The 27,916-nt window shown below is 38.4% G+C and overlaps 1 long non-coding RNA gene and 1 pseudogene across 1 annotated transcript; one reads left to right on the top strand and one right to left on the bottom strand.

The window, feature by feature from the left end:
• LOC115417585 (transducin-like enhancer protein 4) overlaps positions 1 to 27,916 on the bottom strand; it is a 139,878-nt pseudogene that overhangs the window by 69,286 nt on the left and 42,676 nt on the right.
• LOC115417413 (uncharacterized) lies at positions 182 to 15,923 on the top strand. The gene is made up of 3 exons (XR_003935163.1): positions 182 to 199; positions 13,931 to 13,934; positions 15,781 to 15,923. It is a non-coding gene; the product is annotated as an uncharacterized LOC115417413 (long non-coding RNA).

Below are 27,916 nucleotides of genomic sequence, written 5' to 3'. Positions count from 1 at the left end.
ACTCATTTTAGTTCAGGTTCCACATTCAGATCAATATAGTCTCTAGTGGACCAGACCACTAAAATACTATCATATAACCTATAAATAAGGACAAGTCTATTAGTGTAAAAACATTAAAGTACATGAAAATGTTTACATTTTCAAACTATCCTTTCACAAAACATGTGAATAACCTGCACAAATATGACCAACCTGAAATGTCTTAAGAGAAGTGTCATTTTAACAATATTCTGTCTGTTCTTAAATATTTTGTGTATTTGTAGATCCACTGTGATCTGTAAGTTCTAAATATACATGTGTAAATGATAAACTGAGGCATGAAATTGTTAAAATTGCACTTCTTTTTCTTAAGAAATTCCAGGTTTTTCATGTTTTTTTAAAGGATAGTTTGTAGATGTAAACATTTTCATAATGGAATTTTACTTTTTTCACTCTAAAACAGAGAAAAGTTTGGAGTTGTCATTATTTATAGGTTATTATGTTATTATTTTACTGATCTGACACTCCTGAATTATATTGTAGCTTATGATCTCTAATAAGTAGATGTTCATACAAGCTCTGAGGATATTTCAAGGTTATTATCAAAAAAGAAAAAACTGAAGCTCAGGGCCTTTTTTTTTTTTTAGCAAAATATATCACTAACAGAATGTCATTTGACTACATGGGTGGCTACAGTTATAAGAACATTTTTTTCTCTCATCATTAAAATGCACATATGTAAAATAAATCAAAACACTAACAGATATTTACACCAACTTTGTAAATGTTTTGTCTGATAATGCAAGACTAAATAAACCTTAAATACAAAAGAAATATATATCCCAATTATTAAATTTATCACTATGGAAATGTCTATCATGATAATTCCCTAAACTTTTAGCGAAAAGGCAAGAAAAGCATTCAAAAAATTACTGTGTAAGCTTTATACATGTTACAGAATGTTCTCACAGAAACTATTCACAGAAACACCTATCCCTGCTGTCTAATCTCTAAATAAGGACCTTCCCTTCCCACCAGCCTTGTTGCTTAGCATCCTCCTCTAAAATACCCAAAAATATGCAACACACACAGGTTCAGAGCAGATTTCTTACATCTTTTTCTGCAGGACAATTTCCCAATTTCTGCAGGAAACCACAAATGATGTGAGAGGTCACAGTGTAACCTTATGTAAAAAGCTCATTTTGATTGAAAGGTCTTTAACCTTTGAGTCCACAGTATTTCAATCAGCCGAGCACACAGACTCCGCTCAGACAAGCCCGCTGCTTGGCTCCTCGGGATATCGATTTCTAAATAAATCAAAGAGACATTTACACACACCTAAAACCGGTAATCACTGTAGATGCACGATCATAACAAATTAACAACACAGAATCATCCAAATTGGTGTCAAAGAGGGGATTTTCCTGTTTGCAATGATAGGATTGTGTTATAGGAATATATCTGTATGATGCAACATTAACCAGGGCCATGTGTTTTTCACGCACTGCTGTTCCCAGTACAGGTAAAAATAAAGGGACAGTGAGGCATGGTGTTCATTTGTGATAAGGAAGAGGTGCCCTGTAGATGGAGGCGCTGTAAAAATGAACACTGACAGCCATTTGACCAGTTTTTTGATACACTGTCACATCCCAGCACGGCGGTTGAGAATCGCTTACGTACGCACTTATACCAACGCTGCCACAGTTGCTTCCCCGCCGGCCCCAGGGGTCTACTGATGGGCACTGTCCCAGAAAAAATGGACACCATTATTTTCTTTTACCTCTGCAGTTCTGAAGACGTACAGTACAGCTCACATGTCAATATTCATATTTCACTATGAGACTCAAGAAAGATATCGTATGCCCCCCTGTTACGAGGTAATATTAGTCTGCCAGGTCAGCATGTAAACCAGCGTGCATCATACCTGTGCATACTAACACAGAGCAAAGCAACCGCTACTTCCCTGCTATCACATTACCACACCGTCAGACTTCCCCTCTGTATGACATTGTGCAGCTGCACCGTCTAGCTTACACGTTAAAATCGCACTTCAGGGATATGTTTGTGTTTGTAGACAAATGTAAGTATTTTGAACAAATTTCACTTAAGAAGTGCATTTGTATTCAGTACTTCTAAATGTTATGCTAACAGGATATTGATTTTATTCCACTGTGTAACAAAAACATCGTAAAGAATATTAAAAATTAAAAAATGGACAAATGCATTTCAGATTTTTGACTAAATTTAGATTTGAATTGATCAGCAGTAATAAAAAAAATGAGATACAAGGCAAATTGTGAGTTAAAGTTTTTTTTCATCATGACCTTCATGCATACAGAGAGGACTGGACTTCACCTCATCTTTACCCTGGCTTTAGGCTTTAGAACATCTATTCTGTGACATACAATTTTTTTAAGGTCAAGAAGCTATAAAATACATCATCAGGTCGTGTCTTTAAATTCAGTTTACAGGAGAAATTTGCAGGACAATGGTGTGTAATATCAAATTCTAGAGTTTCTGCTGATTTGTACTGGAGTTTTACTCTTTACAGACAAAAGGTTTTATTGCATCAGTCATTCACACATTTTTGCAATTGATCATACAATTCTGTAATTTTCCAGTTTGGAATAAAGTACATCTATCTAACCATATATCTGATATTTACTTCATGAATGCTTGAAAAATGGTAAATGGACTGCACTTATATAGTGCTTTTTCTAACCCTTCATGTTGCCTGAAGCGCTTCACAAAGCCTCACATTCACCCATCCACACACACACACCAGGGGGTGGCTGCTGCCATGGCCCTACTGGGAGCAATTTAGGGTTCAGTGTCTTGCCTACGGACACTTCGACAGGATTCAAACTGCCAACCCTTTGATCACTGGACAAACCACTCTACCAAATGAGCCACAGCCGTGCTGTTTTGTTTTCTTCGGGACACAGTTGAGTTTTCTGAGTTTCTGACCATCCAAACTGTATGAAATGGATGTCACTAAATGACACATCCATCCTCTTTTGTATGAATAAGGGCAGAAAAATGATAAAGACAATGAACTGAAGGACAATGTGTGGAGCAGCAGTGTAAAACAACTAGACCTGCCTCTCCAAAACTCAAAATGGGTTCCAGAGCTGTTCTGAATAGGTCGCCATTTAGCAGAGTAAAATATGCCACACTTCATTTTCCTGAGAGCCAAGTTAAGTGATATGATCCAAAAAATCCAAATGTTTTTGCTTTCTATTGACAATTATTCAATTGTTTTCAAAAACTTAACACAAAACACAACTCAAAAACTTTCTTTGCTGAAACTATATGCTATGTACAACTGGAGAAAAACGTTCATAGTTAATATATTTAAAAAAGCAAACAGGTTGCAATTTAGAATTTTTGATTTTCAGACTGCAAAACACTGACCAATCACAATATTTCAATATAAAAATTAAAGGTTAAAGTTAACGATTAACTCGCTGTATTATCCACATGCAGTCTCTTTTACCTATCCTAATACACACACACACACACACACACACACACTACCTAGTATTAACATCAGTAATTAGCATTAGCAGACAGCACCATGGAGCAGTTAACTGCTACTGAAGGTGCTCAGAGACTAACTCCAGATCTTCATCAGCACCGTCGTCAGGGGCAATTTGTACAATATGTACTAGACAATAGATTATCAACATTATAACTAAAGAAATATGCATAAATAAGTGTCCAAAAATATAGCTGTGCACTTATAATTATGAGGTTATGAGGTGAGTATAAGTACAGTATATGTACTTGTTTTTTAATGCTGGAGGACACTAGAGCACCCAGAGGAAACCTGCACGGCACTGAAAGAACAGCTAAACTCAACCTGGAAAGGCTTCAGACCAACTGAGAGTCCAACCTGGAACCTTCTTGAGGTGGAAATGTGAACCACTATGACACCACCCCCCTGCCACTGTTTGAAACATATGAAGACGCCAATGCAACAAGATAAAAATGATATAGCTAACATTAATTCACATCACATGTTAGAAGAGGATTTGTCTTTATGTTTCTATCCAGAATTATGTTTCAACATTCCAGTAAAAATATAGACACTGTGGCAATTTCTGGTGCATTCTGTAAGTCTGTTTCTGTTCTGAGCCATGGAGGAGCTTGTGCCACATTAACATGGTACAGATGTTTCCCAGAGGAACAGAGGAACAGGGGCTGCATAGGAAACAAGACCCATGATGCTGAATACATGATTATTTCTGACGAATGAGCTGTCTCCAATCTATTTAGACCTTTTATTGAATATGTGTTGAAACTGTTGCATGTTTGAATGGCCAGTATGAATTTGCAGCGAGTATTTAGTAATGTTGTGTTCTTTATTTGCCACATCTGTGGTGGATACAAGCCTTTAAGTAAACATGGATGGAGCCAGAATAGGGAAAAAACATCAGTTTTGTACAGGATATGGAGGATACCTTTTGGTGTCAAAAACAAACTGAATATAAACTTCTGAAAACGTGTGAAATTGACAGGACTATAAAGCGGTTTGGTCCTCCGGTGGTTCCCAGCTGAACAGTGCTGGGCTCTGTATTGTTTCAGAGGCTTGTGGAGTAAAACTGCATGTGGAGGAACAGAAATCTCTCATTCGCTCTTCCTGCTTTCACCACATTTTCATGTTTTTCCTGGCTGCACTCTGGCCACAACCTTTATTCATTTTATCTTTTTTTTTTTTAGGTCTCCTGCTGCACCTTGCTGGACTGAAGTCTAACAAAGCCCCTGTTCTTCTTCTTCCTTCTGTTTTTCCTGCTGCCAGAATCAGCTGTCTATATATAAAACCCAGGTTCATCCCATTCATCACACACACCTCACAACAGCACATGGAGCCCATCATCATATCTCTGAGCTGCCCTCTGCCAACCGCTGTGAGCCCCACAGCTGAATTACAAAGTCACTGAATATACATGTTGTGCGCCTGCACATAGCGGGGGATACAGGCAATAACAGCCTAGGCCCCAGAAGTGTTATATCAATGAATATAGAACAACCACAGAGAGCAGTGTAAAGTCCTTATAGCCTCTCTCCTTCCTCCTGGGGATACAGCTAGTATATATATGATATGATATGATAATGGAAGGGAACCAAGTGAGATAATGTGATGGCGTGTGCATGTGCATGCATGTCACTGTATCTATACAGCTTTGAGGAAGACGGCAGGGATGAGGAGGAAGAGGGAGAGCGATGCTATCTTTTCGGTTGTCATATAGTTCAGATATAATCATGTCTAAAAGAGAAACGCAGACAGACGAAGAGAAGAAGAAGAAATAAGGGATGCAGTGGTGATCAAGATAGTGAGTAAAAGAGTAAAAGAGAGGGAGAGATGATGAAGGGGAAAAAAAAGCACAAGGGAGTCTAAAGGATCGGGTAGGGGAGGCACGAGATGACTGTTACAGCTCAATTAATGCCGAGACATGAGATGGCCCCGCTGCTGATAATGACAGAGTGAGAGAGAGAAAGAGACGCAGACGGAGGGAGAAGAGAGGGGGAAGAGGCGATAGCAGTGATCTCCACAGGATGTGAGGAGGAAGCTGGAGGTGGGAGGAAGAGGAGGAGGAGGAGGAAGGGGAGAGGGGGGTAAGAGCAGATACTGTTAAATCTATTCATGATTCATTATTTCTCAGTGCAGCTCACAGCTCCCTCCCCGTCTTGATGCGTCTCCATCTCTCTTTCTTTCTTTTCTTGGCTCTCGTTTTCATCTCCGTCTCCCCTTTTCCCCCTCATCTGTTCTCTGAGGTCTTTATCTGTCTCTTCTAAAGGCTCCATCCTTCCTGTTTACCCTCTCCTCTTTCATCCGTTCAATTAATCTCTATCCCCCCTTTTTTTTGCTTCTTCTCATCCTTGCTCTCACTGACTTTTTCCAACATTAGTTCTACCCACGGTCTCTGCCTTTTTTTTTTTTTACTTCTGTTCCCCTTACTCTCCTAAGTGCCTGTTTTCTCCACCATGCTGTTTCTTCTATGTCTTCAAAGTCCCCATATTTTTTAATTTATTTTAGTCTTTTTTTTTATGATCCCGCTCACTTTTCCGTGGCCTCTTTCTTTACAACATCCTCTCTTCTATGACCTCTCTTTTTCTTTATCCTCATCCACTTTTTTCTGCCTCTCACTTTTCTATTTCTGATATCGCTTTTTTTTATTTTTTTTACTCCACTTCCTTTATTTTACATTCTGAAGCCGTTCCTATCACCCCTCTCTCTTTTACTGCTCACACCTTCATCTTCTTATACTATTCTTGTCAGTTTCTTTAGCTTTCTGTGATACTGTACGTTTTATTTCCCTATCTGGCTCATAACACCTCCCCTGTTATCCCTTTTCTCCCCAATTCTCTTGTTTTTTTTTTCTTCCCTGCTTTACTTTTTTCACACCTACACTCCTCTTCTCAGATATGGAATATTCTTTTTCTGCTTTTCCTCTCTGTCACATATCCCCTTCTCGGTCTTCTAGCCTCATTCACCAGTTCCTGACACCATGTCTCTTCCACTTTTATTTTCCTTCTCTCTATAACTAGCTGTAGCTTTCCTTCTGTCATCCTCTCCCTGTCCTTTCCTCCCCTCTCTCTATTCCTTTTCTACAATTTACCATGCTCTTCCTCCTCTTTCCTCTCCTCATCCCTTAGAGGTGCAGCCAGAACCCCAGTCCATTTCTTTTCTTTTCTTTTCTTTTTCTCTGCGACAGGAGCTGACAGTCCAGTTCTGGCCAGCTTTGCTGCTTCCAGACATCTCTTTTCCTCTGTTCTCTTCCTCTCTGTCTTTTGTTCCTTCTTTCTTCATCTTTGTTACCTTTACATGCCTCCACTGATGGTCATACTATTCTCTTTATGTGACTAGAATACATATTTTACTGCATTTTGCCTGAGGTTTAATTCACTAAACTTAACAATTTCAAACTTTTCTGGTCAAAATGCAACTTCTATTTTTTTTTTGTTTAAATAAGAACGCAGTTGCACTAACCTATTTGGTGCTTTGTTTGTTTTAATACTTAAATCTTCATATATACATCTTCAATACATGATTTTTTCACACATGTATACATGCACCACACACCGAAATTTGTTGAGGGTACATCAGCCAACAACTCTCCGCCAATCCAGGGAATTGAACCGGCAACCCTTCAGTCACAAGCCAACTCTCCAGCCATCTCCAGCTGCCCCAATCATGTAAAAACCAAACTGTTAGTTGACCAGTGTTGAGAGTAACGCATTACAAAAGTAATGTATTACAGTAACAGATTACTTTTTGCTGTAATGCAGTAATGTTGTCATGTCGGCTCCCAGACTGTGTCTGGATTTTGTCTGTCATTTCCTGTTTTATTTTGTTAAGTTTCCCTCATGTGTCTTGTCTGTGTCGTACTTCCCTTCCTTGATTGTTTTTTCACCTGCTCCTGATTACCTGACTCCACCCTGATGTGTTCCACCTGTGTCTAATTGTCTTCCCGCCCTCTTGTGTATTTAAACCCTGTGTCTTCCCCTGTTTCCTTGCCAGTTTGTTTGCTACACTCATGTGCTCACTTACCAGCGTTTTTGGATCCTGTCAGTCTGTCTGCCCGTTGTGACCCGTTTTGTCTTCCGACCACCGATTCTGCCTGTTCCTGTTTTGCCTGCTCGTCTGGTTCTGACCTGGTTCGTTCATCCGACTTCCGATTCTGCCTTTCCCCTGATTACCTCAGCCTCCAACGTGTTACCTTTGTGTTTTGACCCTCGCCTAGACTTTGACTGTGAGTAAGCCTTCTCCTCATGTCCTGTTGCCACCTGATTTGCTCTCCTGTGTATGACCTGGCCTGTTTTTTGACTAGCCTCTGTTTTGCCCTAGTTGGGTTGCTGTCGGGATTTCTCCGGCTCGGCCGTGCTGACCGCCCGCAGTCCCCGCTCACAGCCCGGACATCGAGTCCTGAATCACACGCCTTCAGATGTGTTAACAATTCTGAGCTGTGTTTTTTTTTTTTTTTTTTTTTTTTTTTTTTTTTCTTGTGATTGTGTTTAATAAACACTCTCAACTGGTCATCTGCGTTCTGGTCTTGCATTTGGGTTCAGGCTTTGTACTCTGTCCATTACAAATGTAAGGCATTCCTAATCAATTTTCAGTAATATTTTATTCAATACATGTTCAGTAACACCTGTGTTAAAACACACTTTTCACCCATAATTTAATTGCTGAAATGGGAAAAAAAATCAGCAAGACCATGAGACCTTAAAGAATCAAAAATATAGCAGGAAAGTTCTATTTCCTGTTGGTGTTCAGCCAACAGGTGAAAATGGCAGAAGACAGTACGCTGGTCACATGGACGTATGCTCATTACTAACCATAACCCTCCTTTCAAAAAGCTAGTTAGCATGATCCCTGTGATCAACAGTGACAAGGTAGGCTAACTTTCTATGACTGGTTACAATTCTTTATCATCCTTGGCGCTGCGCCCCCTTTTTGAACAGGTAACTGTTGGGGGGAAAAAAAAATGCAAGTGTTCCTGCTGGGATTCGAACATCATAGACTATAGTGTGACTGAGCTATCCGTCCACATGTACTTTGGGGCACAAATTTTACAGCGCAAGCACCATTTATGACAAGAGTCTGTGTGTAACTCAAAAGTAATACAAGAGTCATGTAACACATTACAATTCTTACACTTACTTACTTTAAAATAGCATTACTAAGTAAGCTGTAATGGATTACAGTTTGGAAGTAACTTGCACAACACTGTAGTTAACACTATGAATACTGAATATCTAGGTCTGTAAGTATTAACATGAGACAAATGACGGTAATATAAATGTAGAGTTTGGTGATGAGGCTAAAAAATGTTCAGTTCATATTAACTTATGATAAATGTCCAGTCATTGTTTCTATGAAGATCTAAGGGTGAGTTTTGGTCCTGAGTGAAAGTAGAAGAAACTAAATGGTTATTTGTGGTTTAAAGTATTCTTAAAGGACAAGATGAAATGCAATGTAAAAGACAAAACATGACAAAGATGATGTAAAGAACAAATTGTAACATAAATTATGGAATAAAGTGAAAACATCATTAAAAGATTCAAGAAAACAAAAGAAGTGTCATACAACACACATCAGAATGGAAATAATGTTTAAAAAATAAATAAATAACGACACAAGACATAATAAGATGAAAATACTTTAATTCATGTATCGAGATGAAAACAACCACAATGGCAAAAACAACCTTAAACATGGAAAGACGCAGTAAGAAATCTGAAAACAAAAATACACCTATAGTCTCAGTTTTTTTGCAGTTTCATCTTTAATTTGATAATTAATTTGTTTTTATCTTTATGTGGTATAATATGATTGTCCTAATTCTGATAAAAAATATATGACGATATTTATTATTGTGATATCACTCGGTCCTACATAAATGTATCTGACTTCACTACACCCTCAGAATAAAAAGGCCTTAGTAGTTTGCCAATACTCTGACCTTGGTGTCTTTCTTTTCCAGTCTCGTTGTGTGTCTGCCTCTATGTTTTTCTCCCTCTCATTCTGACTATTGCTCCGTCAATACTTTTGTTGTGGGATTTAGAAATCAATCTGTCCCATCCATCACTCAACTTTATTGTGCACACATCTTTTTTTTTTGTTTTTTTTTTTTACCGGCTCAACAATCTGAACATAAATTCTCTTTATGGTTTCCTCACACAAAAATGATTCATGTCTTGGTTCAGAAAGTCCAAGCATGTTTACTGACCAAAGATTTTGGAAGATACAGTAGCAAAAGTGGAATATAATATGCAAAATAATGTTTTCATTAGTGTACGACCACCTGACCGACCACCTTTTTGTTACCCTAGAATGAGTTGTTTCTACAGAGTTTGAATGGAACTCTTGTTCCCATTAATGCATAACATCCAGTTTCGGCTGCTTTACCATCATCTACTATGTTTGATTTATAATCCCCTTAACTCAGCAGTTCCCAATATTTTTTGGCTGGTGACCCCATTTTAACATCAACATTCAGACATTCAAAACGGAGACATGTTTTTGCTAAAATTAAGTTGTTTTTGATAATGTAATAGTTTGCTATACTTTGTTGCAAATAAACACATGACATTTAGTCTATATAATTTATATTATTATGGACAGAGGCAGAAAAGCCAGGTGTAGATTACTGCACAAAGTGAGAATTTTATTTTCCTTGGTCAGGATATGTACAGTCAGTCCAGCTTGGATTGACAAGGCTGACAATTAATACTGAACAAACAACAACTCAAACTATGAATTATGAAAGAGCTGCAGCATCTGAAACCGACCACAATGAACATTTGAAAGATAAACAGTACCACAGTGCTTCAGTTTCAGCTTCGCAGTTTGTCATGTCTTTTAAGTACTGGGATTGTCTCTGTAAACTCACCATATATGTTTTATTAGTAAGTTTTTGTTTTGTTGTTTTATCAATTACTGGAAATTTCAGGCAACCCCATGTGGGGTCCCGACACCAAGGTTGAAAAACACTGCCTTAACTCAAAAGCTCAGAACGCACAAAATAAACATGGCCTGTAATGTTTTGTGTATAAAATCCATAGCAGAAGGTAGGTGGAGTATTTAGTTGGCTTCAGTCTGCTACATTACCAAATAAAATGTGTTAAATAAAATGTGACCTTACATCAATATGCATTACAAGTCATGTTACTTAATCTTATTAGACCTACAGTAAGAGCTGAGTTGAGTTTATGCAAAGTACAACAGTAAGCTGTTCTTAGGAATCCACTGAAAATTCACCTTGGCTATAAGCTTCTACAAAACGTATTATTTCAATTCTTATTATTTGGGTTAAGAGGGTGACTAACAATCATACATAAGACAGGACAGCCATACTTGTCTGTTGTATAATTGTAAAAAAAAAACAAAAAGTGCCTAAACATGGATGGAAGCTGATAAATAGAAACAGAGTTTCAGTAAGTTTACTGAGCAGCAGTGGTTTATTTCATGTGTGTTATCGCCTCTGGAAACTTGGTTTGAAGTAATAAAATGCAAATGTACTTATCAACGCTCAGTATCTCATTAAATGTCCACAAATATCTGAGTGGAAGTAAATATTCGTAATTGATACAAGACCGTAATCTAAAAACAGCTCATTCTGCTTTTAAGACCATTTCTTTGACTGTGTAGGCAGATCACAGTTGGACTGACATGTCATTAGTTACAAATATTAGCAACAACATCACCAATGATGAACATGCTCACAAAATCCAACACATAAATAACCTTAAATATATACTGAGTGTCAAATTAACTTCTTTTAATACACTTATATGAAGTACACTGTATATACTGTGCACTTACTTACGATGTTTGCACATTTTGTGTTAACATGTATCAAACTCAACATAGCGATGCAATGGTTCGTCTTTGCTGCTTTTTAATTGCTAATCAGTGACTCATAACTGTCTGCCTTTAAATGCAACTGAATGTTTGCTGTCTGCCTACTATTCACTAACTTGCTCCACTTTCTCTGCCATTATACACAAATCCATACAGGTTAATTCTCCTGTCTTTCCTCCTGATCATGGTGCTGAAGATCTGGACCCTTCAATGGCAGCTCACTGCTCCTATTGTGATCTTCAAATTATCTAAATAATTGGAAAAAAGCACTTTAAAAACTATAATGTTTGGACACTGGTGTGCAAATTTAGTGCAAGGTATGTGAAATTTGGCAAATATTACTAAAAGGTTGATGATATATCTTTTTTCTGGATTTATTTTATCAATTTGTGAAAGGCCAAATAAAACATCTTGAAAGTTCAATTTACATGAAGGGTCAATAATTATCCTACTTTGATGTATACTATTACGTATATATACTGTTCAATTGTTCATTGTTCAATAACAATAGAACAAAAAAAAATGCTCCTACAGGGTGGGGAAGCAAAATTTACAATATTTTGAGGCAGGGATTGAAAGACAGTGTATGACCAATTAGTTTATTGAAAGTCATGAGAATTTATTTGCCACAAGAAAATTTACATAATAGAAAATGTTTTTATCCTATGTGTCCTCCTTCTTTCTCAATAACTACCTTCACACGCTTCCTGAAACTTGCGCAAGTGTTCCTCAAATATTGGGGTGACAACTTCTCCCATTCTTCTTTAATAGTATCTTCCAGACTTTCTCGGAATAGTTTTGCTCATAGTCATTCTCTTCTTTACATTATAAACAGTCTTTATGGACACTCCAACTATTTTTGAAATCTCCTTTGGTGTGACGAGTGCATTCAGCAAATCACACACACTTTGACGTTTGCTTTCCTGATTACTCATATGGGCAAAAGTTTCTGAAAAGGTATGGATAATAGTGTTAGGTATGATTTTGACATCAATATATGTTTGGTTTCAAAACAATTGACGTAGTGCCTGCTGAGGAAAAACAACTAAATGTTCATTGTAAATTTTGCTTCCCCACCCTGTATTGTGTGCTGTGCTAATGCTAATCGCTGATGCTAATGCTAGGTGCTATGTGTATGTTAGGATAATTAAAATGCAGAGACTGAATTTCCTTACAAGGATAATAAAGTGAATTAAAACTGATGGGCTAACATGACTGTTACATAACATAGATTAACATGTATCTACATTATGATTTTGAGAGACACACAATAGCGAATTAGTTAGCTGCTAGTAACTAATAGGAAGTAGTTTATTTGAGTTTGTTTATTTATTTATTTTTGTTTCATGATGAAATCCCCAGTGTGACAATGCCCAACTCAAACCCGACATCAAAATGTTTAAATGATAATATGTACATGATAATATTCTGAATTTGCATTGAAACGTATTACTTTTTGCTGTTTACTATTCATCCAGACCTACAGCAGATCCAGAATTTCAATAGGCTGTTTACTGAGCTTTCTTTATTCTAGTCGTGTTTTAGGCATAATCTAAAGCAGCAGTTTAGCTGATATGAGCAGCTCTTTCTTTGTTTGGTTTGGAATAAACAGGTAAAGTCGCTATAATGAATGGTTTTCTTAACAACATTACAGCAGGATTTCTGTTTGAAATAAAGGGCTGGTGTTAAAATAAGCAACAAATCTGGTCCTGGTTTTAATCTAGACGATACTCATCCATTTGATCAACTTCATTCACTTTGCTTTGGTTCAATACATTTCTAATTTCAACCACTGAGAACTGTTCCAAGTATTTGGACAAAACCCCCACTGTTTAATATCTCTGTGCTATAATTGCCTAAATCATGCAATGACACAGTGATTATAAGGTTAAAGAGCACAAGCTTTCATTTGAGAATGTTTTCATCCCCAAAAAAAATCAAACAATGACTTTTTTTTAAATGACTATACAGAGCATGCTGGGAGCACTGTAAAATGTGAAAAAAGTCAGCCCCCTCTTGTTTTCCATGACAGCGTATGAGTCCACCACAGAGAGTAAGTTAGCATGACAGATAGGTGGAAGGAGAAAGAGAGACAGGCAGTCACCTTAAAGCAGGATGCCATTCCACCGGATAATGATTCTGTCTGTCGTCACAGAGGTCTGTCAACATAACACATCTCATGTCTGCGATCTACCTGTCTGCTTTTTTTTTGCCTATCTGCCTGTCTTTCTGTCTGCAATTTGACTGTCTTCCTTTTCTGCAATGTGACCCAGACAGCAAATTAGCAGCAAAGAGCAGGGACTGACAAGCAGCCGCCACCAGCTCCTCAGAGCACTACACCCTGCTCATCTGTCTTGTCTTATCTTTGTCTAAACTGCAAAAAAAAAAAAAGCAGTAAAAGACAGGATTTTGCTGTTTAAACTGACCCTCTTTTAATGACTTGTATCTGCTATTTGGGCTTTACATTTTTTTGAAAAGAAGCTGTGGCTATTTTTACCTGCCAGCCCTAACTAGCCCATGGAGTCGATAACAGCTTCGTTGAAATCAAGTGTCAAGTTAACCTCGGTCTGTCAGCACCAGCTCTGTAAAACACACTTTTACCATTCCTATACATACCATTGTACCTGCCAGCATGACTCCTGTTGTGCAAGTGCTTATTATATTCTCTAACCCTGTATACTTTCACAGTTGTTTCTCTTTTCATCTACATTGGACTGCCTGTTAAATAAGCGAAAAAGGAGAGGGGATGATAGATATTTATTCCACAGCAGTACCACTTTTTTGACATCTCCTTCCATGCCTTAGTACTTGAATTTGCACACTACATGGAGGAAGAAGAACTAATAAAACCACTTATTCATTGCTCAGCTTTAAAATCACTTGCTTTTTGCTTATTATTAGTCTAACAAGTAAAAGAAAGTGTTTTTCATCAAGTCCACAGGTCAGTCACTTTTCCTCTGTCTATATATATCATTGTAAAGAGTTCTGATAAGATCATGATTCGGATCCTGCTTTATTCTGTCAGTACAGAACATGCCAAGTGAACAGAGAAAACAAACAAATGTACAATGTGATTTAACCCATAAAGATCCAAACATCCACCAGTGACCACAATCATCTACTGATCTAAAATGTTTAATACCTGTTTATCCACTAATTCTATCAATACATGTCAATAATTGGTGTAAAATGCAGTTTGTCATCTTTTCATGGTCATTAGATATGACCCAATTGGACGTTCAGATGCTCCGTAGTGAAGGTGGAAACACTGTCATCTTCTACAACCCTGATTCACCAGTAAAACCCATGGAGTTTGATCAATTACTATGGAGGGAGACACTTGTTTTTATGTTCAGTTAATGATAGATTTGACTGAAAAAGTCACTTTTTCTTTAGTTTTCACTGTTTTGTGATAAAACAACCCTCAACTTTAATCTCAGCTTTTATGAACATCATGATCAGTAAATTAAATATAGAAAAACACCTGATTTTCACTGAAAAATGGGAAAAACAAAAAATACAGAGCATCATATTAGAATAAATGGTGAGAAATCATTTAAGAAAGGTAAAAAATAGAGAAAAATTCATTTGAGAACTGCCACGAAAGCACTGGGTCTTTATGGGTTAATGCAAACACAACAGCCCATTCTGGTATCTTTTAAGATCCCTCTGTTTTTTAATTCAGTCCTATGGTACATTTAGAGTGGTTTGTGTTTTATGTCTCTAATTACCCAGCCACCTTGTTCATGGATGACTGCTGGCACTGCAGCCACTACACATCATATACTTGGCATAGGGTGCAAAGTGTCAGAGGGGCCACCCAAACAGCCTAATGATCATCATCAGAATCATAAGGATGAATTATTTACATTTCAGATGAAGCACAATTACTGTAGGCACCACTATTACACTAAACTAAGCAACTTTAAAAAGACATTTAAAAAAAATTTGCTCAAATTGTCATGAGATGTAAGACACACCAAACAGCTTCTCAGACATACAATACACTGTTGTTCTGCCTGACTGATAGTGCTTTTTCTCAACAATAGAACAATTTATGAAAGTTGTACTCACAAGTGTACTGATTATGTCACAGTTAACAAGGAGGAACCAACTTTTTTGGTTCCAGGTGGCTCAAAATTAGGTTTGGGAACTGGCCCTCGGATAGAAGTCTTTGCTCCTTTCTATAAAACTCAGGTCTATAGGTCAGGGGTGTGAAACTCATTTTAGTTCAGGGGCCACATTCCAAGCAATGTGAAATGGGCCGGACCAGGTAAATGATATCATAACTTATATATAATAACAACTCAAAAGTTTTCTCTATCTTTTAGAGTCAAAGAAGTGCAATCGTATGAAAATGTGAATAACCTCAACAACCATGTACAATGTAAAAGAAAGAAAGAAAGAAAGAAAGAAAGAAAGAAAGAAAGAAAGAAAAATAATCACAATTTCAACAATTATTGTGAAACGATAAGTCTGTATCGCAAACATTTTCATGTAACTTTATTACAGCAAAATAAAGAGAAAAATTTGGACAGGTCATTATTATAGATTATCGTGATAGTATTTGACTGATCCGATGCACATCAGATTGATCAGTTACGTGGTCCTGAACTAAAATGATCTAACTCCCTTAATTGTGAATACCTTTTTTATTATTGCATTCCACAAATTCATCCCACAGGCCGCATTGGATCCTTTGGTGGGCCAGTTTTGGCTTGGCCCCCCTGCTATAGGTGAATAGATCTATACTGGACTTTGATGTGGGATACTCACATTCGATTCCCCCATGTGGTAAACCTTTACCTTTTCTTTTTTAGTACAGATCTCAGTCAGGGCCAAACCAACTTGTTTAGGTTTAAACACCCAAATCATTCAGAAGCTTAGGAGTCGATCATGACATCATGGTTTTGGATAGAACAGAACAAGCGTTCACATGCACTACATGGACAAAAGCATTGGACACATTGAATTCAGGTGTTTCATTGTCAATGGGGTTGGAATACAAGATGGCACACTATAATAAACCTACTAGTAATAAGTGTTTTTACTTCATCTTTAGAGTTAACGTTGCTTTAATCATCACCTCAATTTACAAAAGGCCTCAGGGTTTGTCTTAACTTAATTTTCGATCCTGACCTTTTTATCATTATAATTGCTTTAAACGTTCTACATCTAGATTTCTGAAATATCTGTCACATTTTCACCATAAATAAATATTTTAAACCAAAAATATCCATGTGGTTCAAATCTCAGGAAGAAAAATCCGCTTGTAAACTTAAAAGAAATATTGACATTTATCATGATATATAATGGAATTCACATTTTTATCATGATAATATTTCAAATCAACCGGAATGGGAAGTTCTACAAGCTGTAGGTGTGATGTGTCCCAGTATTTTTGTCCATATCATGCGTTATACAGTTACATACAAATATCACAGGTCTATGGATAAATCTAAATCTAGTTATAAGTGGTGTTGGTAGGAAATGTTAAAATCCACTATAATGCTATAATGTAATTCCGTTTTTCTTATTTGTAATATTAACAATAAAAATCACTTTCTTCAACTTAAAGGGCTCATATTTTCCTAAACCCACTTTTATTAGTCTTTGGTACATTTATTTGTGTATTTGGACCCTAATAGTTCATAAAGTTTGAATCTGAACCCTCCAGGTGCTGCAAAGCTATCTTTATATTCATTTTGGCAAAACTCAAGTGGATTTCTACAACCCATTTGAATTCCTGCTTAATTTATTACATCTATGACTAGTTACATCACAATATTTGCACATATAAGGTCAAGACTTCCTACAAACATTTCTCTGAGTACGACATAATTGTTTATCAACAGCAGCGGTTGGAGTCCACACCGAAAACGTGTCCAAACTTCGAGCCGATTACATAAAATGTTCAGTTATTGGTTGAACAGGACAGAGCAGCACAGTCAACAACCTGGAGGGAAGTGGCTCATTTGCATTTAAAGGGCCAGTGCTCAAAACGACCTTTCTGGTGTCATTACTCAGAAATAGGGTTGAAGATGGACCTGTGGAGTTGAATTAATGAAGAATTCAGACCCAAGCATAGCATTTACAGTTTATGTAGGCCACAGGGAAATGTTTTAAAATGCATAATTCCATTTTAAAAAAGCAAAAAATTCCCTCCTTTAAAGAAAACTGCATGTTTTTGTTCATGTGTCACAAACCAACTACACTTGGGGCATCCAAATGACCAGCAACAAACCCAAGCGCCGGTCACTGTGTGTACATTTAGTTCATAAAAGAGAACAGAAACAGGAAAATGCACACCACCCACACGTAATGACACACCAGCACACAATGCTTTTGTGTGCAAAATAAGACATTCGCCATCTACCGCCCACACAGTAAATACAACTTCTACACAGAAAGTGACACACAGAGCCTCCAAGTGTACTGTACTGACGATGATCCAACAATCAAAGTAGAGCAAGAAAAAAACCCAGTAAATCTAGTGAGGAGAGTTACTCCCTTACCTGTTTGTGCATCTCAATGTTGAGACCGTAGGACATCTCATAGTACTGCGGAGACAAACACAAGTGACAGAGCTTCGTTAGCATTTTATGCACAGTGCACATTAGCATTCAGTCTTACACAATATCTCCCATTGAACATCTGTTGTTCGGCATAACTGCATATGCTGCTGTTTGTCAGTGAGGTTTTAATGAAGAAAGAAAAGAGAGTGAGATTGAGTGTGTGTGTGTTTGTGTGTGTGTAGATAATGAGGTATTTATGTCTCAATGTGAGTTATGTGTGATCCCTGTCTCAGTAAGTGTGTGTGTGTGTGTGTGTGTGCGTGCGTGCGTGTGTGTGTCTGGAGGGATTTACTGTTTTTCTACATCTGTCAAATGCCTCTTTGTTTGTGTATGTATGATGGTCATCACAATAATACACAGACTGTTGTGAATGCTTGTTGCAGCTGTAGATTATTATACATCTGTGTGTGTGTGTGTGTGTGTGTGCGTGCGTGCGTGCGTGTGTGCCGTGAGCGACTGTCTGACTACAGCATTGATCTACAACCAAAGACTCCTGTTGTGTGATCTTTGCCCAGACATCTTATCAGGTTTACCTTTTATTACGTCTACCTCATAAATACACAACTCAAATGTCACATGAACATCAAAAGAGTTACTGATCGCTGTAATTACACTACCTGTCTGTTCCTTCCTAGTCTGACTGAAAAGTAGCTTCCGAAGAACAAAACCCACCATCAATCACACAGAAATACACAGCCACTATGAAATGTCTGTTGTCTTTGTACAGAGAAGCTGCAACTGAAAGGCCAAGAGGAAAAATTATGTATACGGGAGACAGACTTGAAAGAAAAACTACATAATCAAAAAAAAAAAAAAAAAAAGTGGGGAAAATAAAAGAAGGAAAAACAATATAAGCTAAAGTATAAGTAATATAAAAAAGTCCATTCAACAAGTTAAAAGTCAGACCACTGTGCTTCCTCCTGTTATCACAAGCAAACCTGTGCTGCAGTCGAATAGTCGAGAAAAAACAACACCTCCTATCTGCTTCCTTTTCTTAACCAGTTTTTCTTGACCTCAGTGGATAATGTCACGAAGTCAAGGAAAAGTAAAAAGGAGGATATATGTGGGTCTAAACTACACCTTTATGAAGACACACTCCAAAAAGGGAGACTTTAACACTTCATCCTGTGCATTCTTACTGTGTTATTTAATCTACAAATATGCTAAAAAAAAAAAAAACAACCCTATGAAAAACTGTATGGACATAAATCTATGAACGAGGAGCCTGACTCTTAGGTTTATGCAGATGTGGAGGCTGATTGGGCTGTAGTTCTTTCCCCCTCATTTTATTAATTCATCTGTGACTGAAGTCTGCAATGCAGCAACACTCATGCAAATGAAGCACAGGTTCCTATTGTTATAAGTTTTAACCCTGTCAGCATATTAGATAATATAATATTAACTAGATAATTTAGGACATTGAGTCATTAAACACATAAAGAGCTGTGCAGAATTAGTATTCCACTAATCATTTTAAATGGCTCTTGTACTAATGTAATTCCCTTAATCACTAGTTGTCCCTGATGTAACGCTGTGCTATAGAATTGCAGATGTAGTGTTTACTTTATGTTTCATCTGATTTTTGTATTTCATCTATCCAATGTATAGACTGTATATAATCAGAGAAGCTGTGATGTCACCCACTTGTTTCCAAACTACGTTTTGAAGCCAGTACTTTGTTAAGTGACCATAATTGGACAAAAGGGGAAAAACTATTGGAGCATGAGGAATCAGAGGTGAGTTAATGCTAAGTACTAGCAACTTAGTCATTCTTGAGTTTTACATGTGTAACCTATTAACCATAACTACAGTGGAGCTGTCTGTCAGAGGGGTCCAAAAACAGACCAGACTGGAATGAGTCCGACATCAAATTAAAAAAAAAAAAGAAAAAGATTTAGTAGAGAGAGAGAGGTTCAGTTTAAGAATGTGGCTTTTTGCAGTCAATTGCAGCCCCTTAATCCATTGTCAACTAGAAAAGCACTCAGAGAGTGCAGACCTCCGCCAAGGCAGATCAGTCACCCCCCCCCCCCCCCCCATTAATCATTAGTTGGTTGACCTTATTGACCGATTAATTGATAAGCAGTGATTTTCCTGAGAACCTGAATTTCTCTTTCGATGTGGTCAAGAATAAAAGCTACATATTGTTTATGTACTTCATGAAAAAAGCATGTCATATTCCTTAATGATTGATTTATTGTACCAGAATACAGGCAATGACATTTATGGAGCAGAACTTAATAAATTCTGCAGAGAAATTAAATAAAACTAGAAAAGCACTCAGAGAGCGCAGACCTCCGCCAAGGCAGACCGCCCCCCGCCCCCGATCACCATCAAATATAATCATTTGTACCTTATGCCAGTATCAGCATTTCCTGAAAATTTCATCCAAATCCTTACATAAGTTTTTGAGTTATCTTGCTAACAGACAGACAAACAGACAAACCCCAATGAAAACATATGGCGGAGAAAAAATGCAACAATAGCATCAAACCCTGCTCAAATCCAGTGAAATCCCTGTGGTTCGATTGTATTGAGCTTTAATTACATTTACAAGCTGTTTTATATTGTGTTTCAGACTGATAATTCTTTTACCCAGATCAAGAAACAAGATGAAGAAACTGCAAAATTATCATCAGGTGTGAGGGAAATGGAATCAAAGAAAATACAACACAAATACAAGATCCTCATTCTAAATATAATGTTAAAAACAGTAAATATCAAAGCCAGATGTCTCTGAATGAACGTGTGATACCTTCTTATGTTCCTATAAGACACCAGTCTAACCTCTGTGTGAGTGCACTAAATGTGTTGTTCTCTCTCCTGTCTGTGTGTGTTTCTGTGTGTGTACATCAGTAATGTGTTGTAATGGTGTTGGTGGCAAGTGGCGTAGAGACAGCGAGGATCTGTCATAGTGACAAAGGCAGCGTCTGCCGCGGGATGAGCAACACTCTGACTGATGGGAGCGACACACCACTCTCTCTCTTCCTCTCCTCTGTATTCTCTTGCTCATTTTCACTCTATCGCTCTGGCCTTCTCTCCATTTATTCCCCACCTCATTCTGTCCCTCCCTCCCGCTCCTGTCTCTATGTTTCAGAGGCTGTCAGTCCGTCCTTTCTTCCTCCCCTCATTCCCTCTCTAGTTATTCCCTTCCTTCGTTTTCATGCTGTCAGGCGTTCTTCATTTCAGTCTCTCTCCCTGTTCCTTTTCTCACTTGCTCTCTCTGTCCATCTATCTTTCTCTGTCTGTCTTTATATATATATATATATATATATATATATAGATATAGATATTAGAAGTCAACCAACCACAAATTTTAAAGGGCTGATATAATAATGATAGTTTGGAGCAAATAATAGCCAGTATCCAGCCAGTGTCACCCACACAAAAGACATTTAACACTATTAACAAGCAGCAACAGTCTTTAACTATTACCATTTAAACACCAAATTAATACATCAATAATTGTGGACCTCAATATCAAACTAAAACTCATAAAAAATGAAAATCCTAGGTGATTGTAGTAGCAAGTTTTCATTTTTGACCTATTATTTTCCCCTCAAAATCAGTAATTCCAGTTGGGAAGGTAAACATCAGACATCGGCCACTATCTGTTCCAATTTCCGATAAAAATCAGCCAATCAGTCAATCTGTAATATACATGCATCTCTTCATTGACGCACTGAAATCCTGTTTCCTTGAAAGCAATATTGTGAGCAAAACATAAGATTATAGTGAATATGATCAGAGTTCAACAATTTAAAGTGAACCTGTACTGGTTATAGTTATGATATTAATTATGCTTTGAGTATTACTTATAAGCAACAGAGGTTCAAAGTTAGTAAATAAAGTTGCCATAAATACACCACACTGGACCTTTTTATTCTATGAATTCGGCTATGTGTGGGGGCAGAACCTATGGGAGCAGCCACTACCAGCCAGAAGTGATGTACCCTCGGTGATTCCAGGTTCAGTACGAGTAAACAAGCAGCAGTCGGTGAAAGAGATTGAGTGGAAAATGTGTTTGCACTTGTTTGTGCAGCCGTAAACTTTGCAGACCACCATGGTCGTAGAGAAGCGGCCCGGGACTGGCCGATACTGTGTCCTCTCAGACTGGTGTCTGCTGCACGGGGTCAGTGACCAGTCCATCTCAGCCCAGATAATCAGACAATACAACCAGTCTGCGTCACTACCGATGCTGGAACAGCCCATGAAGGAGGAAACATGTCAGTGACCATGACTGACTGATGGAGCAGTGACTTAGTACTCACATGTATCTGACAACGGGCTAAAGTTACCTGATGGAACTGGTAGTATTATATGTGATCTTTTGAAACAGTTAGCAATGAAAATTCACTACAGCTGCCCTTGAATTTGTTTACATCTATATTTAAAGATAAAAAATTTGATTTTGATGACTGCAACACACTCAAAAAAGCAGGGACAGAGGCATGTTTACCACTGTAGGATCACCTTTCCTTTTTATTACACAGTGGGATCATAGAAAACAATTGTCTATAAAAAAAAAATCTACAGGACATTGTTGACATGATATAAAAAGTATACAGTGTAACACCACTACAAAAAGCCCAGTGGAGGCTGCTAGTGTTTCCGCTGGTAAGGTTTTGCCACGGCAAAAATCCTTGCTTCCACAATTATTGATACAAAAAATCCATAATAGGTCTACACATTAGGCTATACATATTAAAGTCTTGAATTTAAAATCTAAAGGTTTTACAGCTTGGAACAGTGGTTGCAGTGGTACCATCTTCCATCTTTATCGGTCGGTTCTGCTGCCTGTCACTAATGGATCAACTGCCCATTTGTGCATGCCGGACAGTAACTCTACTTGGACCAACTGCCCAAAATGCACTGCCAGAGATGTTCAGAGTCATTCTGTGCTGCATCATGACTCAATAATTAATACTATTTTATTATTAAATGTTATTAAATTATGAAATGCTGTTGCAATGTAGTTATTTTCTTTCCTTAAAAAGGCAGAACAGAAATTGCCCCCCCCCCCCATGACACATCGCCACACATAGAGATCAGTTCCACAGGAAACACAGGAGGCTTCTGAGGTGAAAGGATGGATCAGCTAACTGACTCTGCTGTTTTATATGCAAATAAACAAGTTTGCATATTCTCATGGCATGGACATTCATTTCGCATCTAACAGGCTGGATTTGTAATGATTCTTTGTAGACTTCCAGAAGCTTCAAAAGTGAAATGCTTTCTTTCCTGTTACCAGATGATGCTGAGAACCAATCAATGCACCTTAAATATTGATATGACAGCTCTGGCCATTCTATTTGTTTTATTAATCCTTATATGGCATATACTCGAAGAGTGACAAGCGCTTACAACAGAAATTTGAACCACAATGTCCAAACTGCAGATACTGTATTCCCTCATAAAGTTAAAGTGTTGAAGCATCATCCAGGTAAACTCAGGCAGCACTACACGTATGAAGCACTCGTTACACATAGCTGTGAATTTTTCACAATACTGTAATAACACTTGAATGTGTCGTGGCTGGTGTGTTACACAGTGGATGTCATCTTAGTGGGCGGTCCTTCAGTCTGACCCAGAATGCACTTACTTCAGACTGTTAGAAGAATGTGGCCTTGAATTAGAGCGATCCACAAGGGACTGGATCACTTAGGATGTGTGTCAATGTCAAGTTAAAGGTGTTGAATCTCTATGTATCTGAGTTTCATTATAGGAAAAATCTGCTTATTGACTTTAAACAAGAAAATACTGAATGACTAAAAGTGCTGTTTACCTGATCAGGACCTTTAGTGACCTCACAAATACTGACTGACTGTAAAGGCTTATTTATGCTCTACATTAAAGACAGACATGCGGATAGAGCGTTCTGTCCGTCCTCTGCACATTAGGTGCATACTTCTGTCCGTTTGCCGGGAGCTTGTAGATACGAACCTAGACGGAGAATACGGAGCAGTACCACTGCGAACTGTGGAGGCAGTGTTGAGATCTGAAGAGAATAATTTCCAGAAATAGCAGAACTTTTCAAAGAGCGACTATGAGTTAGTGAAAAACTACCGACATATTTATGACTACTACCCTAAATATCAACATTAGTGTCCACATTAGTAACACCTCCTCTGTCGTTGCCATGTTTGTAATTATTGACTTTCTTCTTCTCAAAACACAAAAAACTTTACACTTCTTCGTGGTATTTGGCCAGTATGTTGATTCAGAACAGCGCCTTCTGGTGGATGGATTGACAAACGATCATTCTAATGCAATGGAAAACAGGTTAGAAGCTGTAAAAATTTCCTGTAAGATCCGCAGTATAATAGAGGCAATAGAAGTTGGGAGTTGGACGTTGAAAGCATGTTAAGTTTCGTTTCACGCCAGCGTAAGTTACGTTAGTTATTGACCGCATCCCCACGTATACCCCCCCGGTCCGACAGATCAAGAACATAGTGAATTTTATGAAGGGTCCACAATGTTTACTTTTCATGGGGCCAACAGTTGGTAGCGGCACCCTGGAAACAGACGCATAAATGAGCCTTTACACTGAGAGGAAGTGGGAGAAAGTGTGGCTCGACGAAACGTGTCCCCTCAACATGTGAGTTTTTGCTGTTGTTAACTGATAATTACCTCCCCCAAGGAACGGCAGAGGTTATGTTTTCATCAGGCAGGGCTCGTGACTGCGACTGAATTACGGTCGCATGCGCCTGAGAATTTCGGTAGTGCGACTGTTTTTGAGATTACGATCGCACGGTGCGCCAATAAAAAACTGAGCGAAAATTAATACGTGCGCCTAGAATAATGGCTGCAGAAGTAACTCGTTAGCTGAAAATAAACAAGCTCCACGCCCCGCTGACTGAAGCGGAAAATCTAGTCCCCGCCCCCTCGCGTGCGCACGCGGCATAAACAAAAGGATCAAATAACTCCACCGACGTTTGAAACAATCTCCTGACTTCAGGCGTGGTGTAGACCACAGTGACTAAGGGTACGTTTACACGGCAACACTCCGCAAAGATTTCTCCTTTGCGTTATAAAATCATTCCGCGTTAAGACGCCGCCGCTATGATAACGATCTGCGTTAACATGAGTCCGCGAGGACGGCTGAATACACTGTAGTGGCCATGCCAGACCAGTAGCTGGCGATGTAGAGCTGTAGTGAAACAGTGGCGGTAAAACAGGCGCCTGCGCACAAACAATTTCCGGTTTAGACAGCCTTTAAATGAGGAGAAGAAGAAGAAGAGGAGGAGGCGGACAACACTATTTACAAACAACAATGGCGAGTGGTCGTACAAAGACGCAGGACTTCTTTGTCTGGACAGACGAGCTGAGCACAGTTAGCAGCACGTATGTTGTTCTGAAACCGGCCATTGTTGTTGTGGTTGTTCCTTCTTTTTCTGCAGCTTTATTGTGTCATAGAGGCTGGCAAACCAGCTTGGAGGCGCATTACCGCCACCAACTGGCCCGGAGTGGGTTAACTGGCGGTTCTTGGCTGCGCGCGCATGCGGTGACGTCATATTTTACCCCGGAACGCTCCGACTCGTGTTAACACGGAGCTGGAATGCAGAGCGTATCGATAACGTTCCACCCTGGACCCTGGTATCAAAAGTTTCCGGATTCAGGCACTCTAGGCACCGTTTCCATGTTAACAGAAGGCTAATCCGCGATGAAATCTTCCCGGAGTCGACTGAATCCAACGCCGTGTAAACAGCCCCTAAGGGCCTTTAGGCCATGAAATAAAAAAGTTGGTTGTTGCAAATAATGGTGTGATTCGTCTTTCTTCTCCAAGAACCAACTAAAGTATGTACCACACATTGACAATTGTTTTGCACCTGTGTCAATGTAAGCTTTTTCTTTCATACTCTATTCAAATACTTTATTCTAGGTTGTTAACATTCCTTAAATACATATAGGAATATTACTTGGTATGGCCAAGAGTTTTGCTTGTTCTCCAAATTTTTTATATAATAGTGGTGCGCCTAGATTTTAGCCTGTGCTCCTAACTTTTTAGGGTTAGAAGCACAGTGCTCCTAGGTCAAAAAGTTAATTTTGAGCCCTGTCAGGGTTTGTTTGTTTGCTAGCAAGATAAGTCAAAAAGTTATAGACGGATTTGGATGAAATTTTCAGGAAATGTTGACGCTGGCACAAGGAAAAAATGATTAAATTTTGGTGGTGATCGGGGGGACAGATTTTTTGTTTGTCTGTGTGTTAGCAAGATAACTCAAAAAGTTATGGATGGATTTGGATGAAAGTTTCAGGAAATGTTGATACTTGCACAAGGAACAAATTATAACATTTTGCTGGGCCTCGGTGGGGGGGGGGGGGGGGGGGGGGTGATCTGCCTTGGCAGAGTTCTGCGCTCTCCAAGTGTTTTCCACTCTGCCACTGTTTCTTTTGACCACAACGTCCACTGTTTGGGAGGAATAAGCAGAAACCATGGCTGCTTACATAGTGGATTTGTTGATACTAAATGTAATATAGATATACTGTGTGCATACTATGGACATTTTCCTAACATTTTCTATCTTTCTACTCAGTTTCATTCTCTCATTCTTTTTCTCTCTCCACACTATATTAATTTTTCTTTCTTTCCATTTTATCTCCTCTTGTTTTTATTATCCAGTGCATCCTTTTTGCCTCTGTGCTTTACACTCAATCTCTTTTCCACTGTCATACTTTTTTTGCTTTTAGTCATTTCTATCAATCATCTTTCTCCTTTATGTTCTCTTTCATTTTATGCTCTCTCTCTCTCTCTGTTGCCATTTTCTACTTTGCTCTATCGCTCTGTATATTTATTCTCTCTCATCCTCGTCGAGTGCTATCTATATTTTCCTCCTTTCTTTGCCGCCCATCAGGCTGCTGTGTATTTAAGCTCTTTCTTTTTTGTTCTTTCCTTCACAGATGGCCACAGGAATATAGCTTTCACATGTAAAAAGAAAAAAAAAAAAAACAGGCGCACATGCTTCTAACAAGCCTTAAACACCTGAAAATACACACATACATTAGAGCGCACACATAAAAACATACTTGAGCTGGCTCTTTGTGTTTCCATGTCTGCCTCTCCTCCAGTCCTCTCAACATGAAAGACATGTGGCATCTCTCTTTGTTCACCCTCTTTCTTTCTCTCTCTCCATCTCTCATCAGCCTCTCTCTTCACCTCTCCATCATTACACCTCCTTCCCCCTCCTCGTCCCATCTTTTTCACTCGATTCCTGCTCATCTCCCCTTATTAATTCTCTCTCCCATCAGCCTCTCCACCTCTGTCATTATTCTCCGTTTCTCTTTTTCAGCCGCTCCTCTCTTTTATTCCATCTTTTCATTTAGGATCTGCTTTTTCTTTTCTTCCTCTCCCGCTACACTAACAGCGAAGTGCTAAAAACCAAGGCCCTAGCATTTGAATAAAGTCTTCGCAAGTAACATCATAGCTCACTTAATGAAGAGCTCTCTCCACTGCGGACTGAAACAAAACCAAGTGGCTGGGCTGACTGTACTGTACATAACCGCGCCGACATTATCGGAAAAGAACGTAATAAGCTATGATGGGAACACTGCTGTGTTATGCCAGGGGGGATACCAAGCAGCTCTGGGTTAGCGACTGTAAAATTAAAAGAAGCCTTGATGCTGCCACTGAGGTATTTCAGGGTGTTCAGTTCACTTCTGTCCCGTTCCATTGAGACTGTTTAATTAAAAATGCAATTCGAGTGAATGCATTCCGCACTCATTAAGAAAGAAGTTTTTCCATCAACTATGCATCTTTCAGGTTTACACAAGGCCAAAGGGAAGGCTATAACCAATGGTAAAGTACTTTCTTAAGATATCACAAACTAACACGTATACAGAATATCTAGCTATAATTAGAGAAAAAAAAATCCAACTTTATACCATTCCAGGATTTAAATTGAGATCTAGGTAAATAAAAAAAACAAGAAAGCAAAACTTTCCCTTTAATCCATTTGAAACATAACCACTGCAGAAGGTTATTTACTGCCTTATGTAC

This window comes from Sphaeramia orbicularis, chromosome 4, assembly GCF_902148855.1.
Source record: "Sphaeramia orbicularis chromosome 4, fSphaOr1.1, whole genome shotgun sequence".
NCBI lineage: Eukaryota > Metazoa > Chordata > Actinopteri > Kurtiformes > Apogonidae > Sphaeramia > Sphaeramia orbicularis.
This window is presented reverse-complemented; position numbering and strand designations above follow the sequence as displayed.